Below are 7,134 nucleotides of genomic sequence, written 5' to 3' on the forward strand. Positions count from 1 at the left end.
TTTTGTTTTTTTAACATCATCTAAGTAACTAGTTCATTTAAACTTTCCTGATAGGCAAATAATAAAAAGGGACTCAAAATGTTCAACTAAGACCTCAATTTCTATAAAATTTCATTATTTTGATTTGCTTTTAGTTAGTAATTTTTACGAACTCGAAACAACATGTAAACTTCATGCAATACTTATAAAACTTACTGGTAGTACGTCACACTAAACTGGCTATCCTATTCCGGAAAAAAAAAAGAAAAAAATAAATAAATAAAAAAGAAAAAAAAAATGTTTGCTAAAAATAGCAAACTGGTTTATTATTATTTTTTTTGTCGTATGTTTTTGTTATTACCGCGTCAGTTAGTTATATTTCAATAACGTTGCCACTCCTTGATAGCAAATATTTATTCATTCATAACTCACGACTGATTGGCCTCCAAAAGTGTCGTTGATGGGAAGTGAGGAGTGAATGGTTCGCGGAAATGGTTGCGAAAATGTGTGTTGAAATGACGTGTTTACTTTTTGCCTGCTCATTCATCATGTTGAACTATTCGATGACGTACTAAGGCTTTTTTAAATCATCTGTTAAGATATTTAGCTCTTAAATGTCTTATTATCACATTTCATGTAAACGAAGAGTTCTTTGAAATTGAATAAATGGGGGTGTTTCGCAGAAGTTATTTTATGCAAGAACTAAATCGTTCTGGTTAAGAGATTTCTTAGATTTATTTTAGAGGCACTTATATTTTATAGTAAAATAAATTTGGCTTTGCAAGGACAAAATATTGAATAAATTGTTTCGTACACCTTGAACGGACCTGAGTAACTTCATTTATAAGAATTCTGAGAAATTTACCTGTTGTGTTATAAGATTCGCCGCTACATTCATCTACAATTTTCTTTTAAAATTGTATTTTTTTTAAAGTTACATATAATTATTATTTACCTATGTGTTTGTAATTTTGTGAAGTTTTGTGCTAATATGATTACAGTAGTTCAACTTCGATAGTTTCTCTTAAATGTACATAAATAATTTTATCCGCTTAGTTTTGGTTGGTGTAATTGAAAAAAAAAAATTTTTTGAGGGGTTCCATTAATGATTGCAATTGTTTGAGTTCTAAAACTAGCCGTGAAGTACGAGTTAAGCTATTCTTGGCCTTTCCCATCAAAATTTTGCCAGAGAATTGAGACAATTGCTTCGCAGTACTCTCGGGTTATTTTTTCTAAAACGAAAAAGGAAGTTAATGACATTTCGACAAGAAATATTTTAATTCATATGTTTGGCAAAGACGAACATTGTAGTAAAATACTTTTACGCATTATTAACATGAAAGTTATAAACTTCAATGAGTGTTAAAGACTAAAAAAATGAAATTATTTCATTAATTCACGAGATAGATAAGTATTTGGGATCAATACAATTCGTTGTGATGTCAACAAAAACACGAAACAGGATTTTTGTGTTAAAATTAAAATTTAAAACGGTATTATTTATTTTTTCCAAGATGAAACCGAAGCAATTATCGTCAAAATGCATAATTTAAATAAAAAGCACCAAAAGGGCTTTTCTAGTTGATAACAAATCATAAATATTTATCTTGGTGATAAAAATGGAAATTGGAAGCAAATACTTTTACATTAAATGTGTTTAATCAACGTATTAAACATAAATGTATTGATGAAATTTAATAAAAAATACATTTATTTATGATGAAAATAAAAGTTAAGAAATCTCTTATGTAAGTGAAACAGAAAATTTAGCTTATTGAATTATGGTTAGTGAAAATTAAACTGAGAACGATAAGTACTTTAATGTTGTTAAGTGTTTCAATGTATTTTACGAAGAAATTTTAACAATATATGTACTTACGTATGACGAAACAGAAAATTAAAAACTAATATTTTACCAAAGAGTAGATTGAAACAAAAGAATAGCAAGAACCTTCTTTATCTTTACTGATAATAAAGCTGAAAGTCCCTCTGGTCCGGATCTCTATCTGTCAGGATGTCTGTGACGCGCATAGCGCCTTGACAGTTCAGCCGATTTTCATGAAATTTGGCACAAAGTTAGTTTGTAGCATGGGGGTGTGCACCTCGAAGCGATTTTTCGAAAATTCGATGTAGTTCTTTTTCTATTCCAATTTTAAGAACAAAATTATCATAAGATGGACTAGTAAATTGCGAAATTATCATAACGTGGAACCGTAACATGGGCACAAGCCGATTGGCGAGAAAATTCACTATACATAATTTGTAAATATACAAGCGAACCAAAAGACCTTTTAATTTTCTATTACGGGCAAAGCCGTGAGGGTACCAATAGTTTCTAATAAATTAGAATATTTTGCAATGAAAATTATTGAAACACTTACATTTGTTCCTTAGACTAATATATTCAAAATAACTTTAAAATGCAAATATCATTAAGAATTGTGGTCACGTGCTTCAGGGTTAAGAAAACTCTTTTTTTTTGATCGGGAGAGGAAAAAAACAAATTATAATGGTGAAAAGATTTCCATAAAAATTTTCTTGAAGATCATATTTCGGAGTTATAAGAGAATATTTTAGGGTGCCATGTAACCAGCGCTCTAATTGGAAAAAAATATATATTTGCAAGGGGGGGGGGGGGTTGGGAGGACACACCAAAAGAAAAGTTGGAATTAAACCATTTTACATTACATTTGCATTATTTTTACAATAAAAAAGGTATATTTCGGGGTCAGCGGCCCTCACTATCCCCCTTACCCAAACTACATCACTATTCGTAATAAGTAAACAAGTTACAGCATTTTTTTTTCTGTGCAGTTTTGCGTAATTTTGGAGGTGAAAAAAATATTATACAAACTGTTAGGAGACGAAATGGACCAAAAAGTTTGCCACGTCGGAACATTTGGAAGAAAATCAAGCTTTGAAACACAAGAAGTTGCAGTGCTGATCATCCAAACTAATCACATTTTATAGGATCATAAACGCCATCGCAGAGGCTGAGTATCTTCGCCATCTTCCGAGGGAAGTCAAGCACAAGATCAAGTCTTACTCGCAGTTTTCCCTGCATTGATACTGTAATGGTAGAGAAACAACTTTTACAGAAATCATCTTTTTGTTGAGAAAATGTTTTCTCTTCACGGATTATGTGTTGGCACCCACAAGACTTTGCCCGAAGTAGAAAATTAAAAGATCTTTTGGTTCGCCTGTATATTTATAAATAATGAATATGAATTTCTCGCCAATTGGCTTGCCCATGTTACGACTCCACGTTATGATAACTTGGTAATTTACTCGTCCGTCTTATGATAATATTGCTCGGGAAAATGTTCTTAAAATTGGAATAGAAAAAGAACAAAATCGAATTTTCAAAAAATCCCTTTAAGGTGCATATCCCCATGCTACAAACTAATTCTGAGCCGAATTTCATGAAAATCGGCGGAACGGTCTAGGCGCTATGCGCGTCACAGAGATCCTGACAGACAGAGTTCCGGACAAAGAGACTTTTAGCTTTATTATTAGTAAAGATTATATGTCATGCTTCAGTCACTATTCTGCCGTGCTAAGCACAGATGTGGTATTTGCACATTTTATCAAAATTGAGTTATTGTCACCAGGTGGCCGTTAGTAATTTAATTTACCTAAATCTCAAGTTTTTTGGCGATTTGTGAACGCGAAATATTAAAAAAAGCTTTAAGAAAAACGTCGTAACTGCAAATTTGCTTAGTTTGCTAAGACAATTTGAACGTAAGTGACGAATACTAAGCCTTTAAAGTGGTATCTGCGCAGTTACCACTTTTTTCCTTAGTAAATTGTAGATACGGCTTTTATACCTTAGTAAAGCAGCATATTTAATAACGCAGCAGTTTATTGTAACAGAATACTAAAATTAGTTTATCATTACATAGTTGATACAGGTTGATAATAAAAACTAATACAACTTTGCATAATTGTTAAAGTAACTATTCAGCTTTTTTTTTATTTAAATGTTTATTTAAAATGCAAATTCTAAAAATGAAATGCATGTAAAATATTCATATCTAATTCTTTCATGCAAAAAAAAAAAAAAAAAAAAAAAAACGCGTTTTATTCTACAGCCAGTAATATTTTTATTTAAGCATCGTCTGCTGTCAAAATTATCTTCATGCTCGGTAAAAATGAATCTAGAAAATAAAACATTATAAAAAACACATTCTTTGAATATAAAAAACAGAAAATTGTTTTGGATTACAGTCTTAACCGTCCGGAGTTTTGAAAATGGTATCTTTCAGAAGGTAAATTCTATTAGATTTGTATTAACATAATAAAGCGAAACTGCCAAGTCCAAAGAAAGCAGATGTTTTCAATATTATTTAATAATACATTGAGCACGTTTGACTAAGCTATTTTTGTCGTATCTGTGCAGATACCCCTAAAAAGGCCTAGTAATTGTCACTTACGGTGAAAATAGCTAAGTATATGAAAAGGTTTTGAAAAGAAAATTTGTCGTAACTACATTTATTAATTTTAAATTAAGATTTTTACAAAAATCCTCTCTTACCGTTTTTAAATAAGTTATTTACGAAACAACTACCGCAAGTTGAGCATTTAATTAAGTCATAAATCAAAGAAACGAGTTGTAAAACTTTAATCGTCAATTTCTCATTTTGAGCTCTGCTGCAGATACCACATCTGTGCTTAGCACGGCAGTATTGATTTTTCCTCCAATCGAAAAAGGGAAAACAGAAAGAATGTAAAAAAAAAAAAAGAAGAATAGAATAATATCAATGACAAAAAGGAAATCTAAAATATGCAATCATTGGTCTGATTTCCTTTTTATTTTTAAAAATCTTTCTTTTCTTAAATTTTAGACTTAAAACCTGATTTTTATTCGTTGGTAAGCGATATGGAAAATTGAAAGGTGCCAAAGTCATTAATCAGATTTTTTAATTTTTGCAGCCTACAGGTGAACCAGAAATATTTCAACAATGGTAATTAGCAAATTCAGTATGGTGTTTCAACAAAAAAGGGTGTTGCTGATTACATGGCAGAAAACTTCATTTAAAATCCCCACATTTGTAATTTTAGAGGTTAAAGTTAGTGTCATTAAGATTAACACCATTTTTGAGGAAGACAGCTCTTTGGTTTAAATCCAGAATACGTATCGAATGTGACAGCTGTATTTTAAATAGATGAAAATGTAAGTTTAAATGTAATATTCATCTCAGTATTTTGTTAAAATTGCTAAGGGATACAAAATTTCAAGTGACTTTGGACTAAGCAATACTACTTTGATTTCCTTCTGCACTATTTTAGATGCTATTTCAATTCCTGGACGTTGATTTTCTTGCTTGGTCTCCAAGCAATCGTTCAAAAATTCTACCCCTAACTGAGAGTTATTTGCATGGACAAAAATTTCTATTTCTACGTGTTGGAAAGGCACTTGAACTCACTCAGCGTGAGAGAGGGAAACCACTGTTCAAAAATATGAAATGAAGAAGAAGATGATGATGATGTTGGTGTTGATGATAATGTTTATAAAAATAAAAATAAAATTAATAAAAGCGTTAATTATGAATAATTATTTATTTATAACTGTATAAAATTATTAATAATTATGTATTAATAACGAACATAATATAATAAAAATATACACTAATAATAAATTATATAGTAATAATAATTTTATAAAAATAATAATTCTTCTTCATAATAATAACATTCTAATAATAATTATGGAATAATAATAATTATATTATAATGAAATGTCTATAATATTGATTATAAGATAATATTAATTTAAAAATAATCATAATTTGCTAATACCTTTAAAAAATTTGTATAGTAATTATACAATAATAATAACTAAAAAAATAACAGTTGTATGATAATTATATAACAATAATTATGCAATAGTAATAACAGCTAGATATAATAGCAATAATAACAAAACATGCTCACTATTCCTATGATCTATGGATGTGGCTAACTGGGAAATCCCGTGTTATAAGGCACAATAATTGGGTCACTCACTATCAGGAAATAATTTGGTGCGAGTTTTAAATCACCTAAATATACAGGTCGCACTTCAGATTCTTTTGATTTTCATAAAAAATATACTAAATGATTATTCAATGGACATAATTCTTAAATATTATTTTGATTACGGTAGCTTTATTACACACAATTGCAAAGTAATGAGCATTAGTTCTTGCTGCAACGTGTCGACTTTTTTCTCACTACTGACCGTAGTTTTAATGGAAATATTGTTCGTTTTGATGTGAATTATCAATTTCTTAGCGTTTTCTTTAACCATCAACAAGCACCTGTTATTGTTATTTCATATACATCATATCAATATAACAATAGTAAGCAACGGATATCAATCACAAATTCAGCAAATCGATTATGGGTCCGTGTTTCGAGGTTTCCAATGCAATACGCTCACAATGCAAAGAAGTGAGTTTTGTTGAACATGAAACTTGTTACAACCTGAAGCGAAACTGCAGTTTAAGAATTAAAATTAATATTTTTAATACATTTCATTGCAATAGTATACCATTGCAATAATTATTTACAGAAAGAATTGTTACACTAAAATTTTCTGAAAACATTTGGGAAAACTGGGGTTTAACCATAAACCAAAAAATAAAAATGCTTATTATTTATCTAAGTATACTAAGCATATATTTAACATTACTTGAATTTAATCAAATAATCATGAGATAGAAATCGACAGATTTGGTGCTGTTCTCATCGACAACACGTTAAAAAGTTTAAAATATTGCGAAATTAATATTTCCATTTCAACTTCCACTTCAAAAAGAGAACTCGGCAACCATTCAGAAATGAACCTCTTAGTTATGCAACTCTTTCGAAGAATTCGGTAAATGTATGTAAAGTATGGGTAAAGAGCCCATCTGAATCTTTTCCAAGAAAAATCTTTAAAGGAATAGTCTGTGTCACGCACAGGGTGTGTAAATACCGAATTAAATACCTATTTTTCAAGTCTTTGACGAAGGAAATGCAAATTGAGGGGGGAAATGAGCTTTTTTTTTCTGACGCCGAGGAACTTGTAAGTGTATGAATGTTTATTTATGGGATGGGAAATTATTTTCTTTGTTTTGCTACACGGTGATGTTAATGAGGAGAATTTGAATGAGCCGCATGTTCTCCAACTAT

This window comes from Uloborus diversus, chromosome 1 (assembly GCF_026930045.1).
Source record: "Uloborus diversus isolate 005 chromosome 1, Udiv.v.3.1, whole genome shotgun sequence".
Taxonomy (NCBI): Eukaryota; Metazoa; Arthropoda; class Arachnida; order Araneae; family Uloboridae; genus Uloborus; species Uloborus diversus.